Source organism: Mandrillus leucophaeus, unplaced genomic scaffold (assembly GCF_000951045.1).
Source record: "Mandrillus leucophaeus isolate KB7577 unplaced genomic scaffold, Mleu.le_1.0 Scaffold343, whole genome shotgun sequence".
Lineage (NCBI taxonomy): Eukaryota > Metazoa > Chordata > Mammalia > Primates > Cercopithecidae > Mandrillus > Mandrillus leucophaeus.
Window position 1 is genome coordinate 62,192 of NW_012103621.1, and position 553 is coordinate 62,744.

Here is a 553-nt window from a genome sequence, read left to right on the forward strand (position 1 = left end):
ATTTTTTGTGTTTTTAGTAGAGACTGGGTTCTGCCATGTTGGCCAGGCTGGTCTCAAACTCCTGACTTCAGGTGATCCACCCGCCTTGGCCTCTCAAAGTGCTGGGATTACAGGCGTGAGCCACCACGCCCGGCCAAGACCTTTCTCTTCTAAAGTGACTGGTGATTTGCTGACCAGAGGTGCTTGTCATGGGACCGGGGAGGGAATGCATCATTCATCAGAGTCCATTCCCGTGGTGCCTTCCGGCTATACGGAGAGGGACGCGCCGTTGGGTGTGTGGTGCTGGATGAAGGGATGAAGGAGGACTGCTGCCTCTAAGGTGACCCTAAAAGACAGGATGACAGAAGCGATCTGGGGTGGGAGGAGGGAAGAGGGAGGCGAGGTGGCTCCTGTGAATCTCAGCACACTTTCCACTCACAGAAGTGGAAAACTGAATCTGTGGGTCGGCGGAACTGGAATCCAGATCTTTTGCAGGACGCCCTGGGGGGATGGCACGTAGCCCCCCAGAGCCGTTGGCCACAGGACGGCCTCCTCGGGCGGACGGGGCAGAGCG

At 57.5% G+C, this 553-nt stretch overlaps 1 protein-coding gene across 1 annotated transcript in view; it reads left to right on the forward strand.

The window, feature by feature from the left end:
• Positions 1–226: 226 nt before the first annotated feature.
• Positions 227–553, forward strand: part of AGO4 (argonaute RISC catalytic component 4) — a 68,114-nt gene continuing 67,787 nt past the window's right edge. The window contains exon 1 of the mRNA XM_011988985.1: positions 227–319. The gene's annotated coding sequence lies outside the window, so the exon portion shown is untranslated. The remainder of the gene's footprint in view (positions 320–553) is intronic.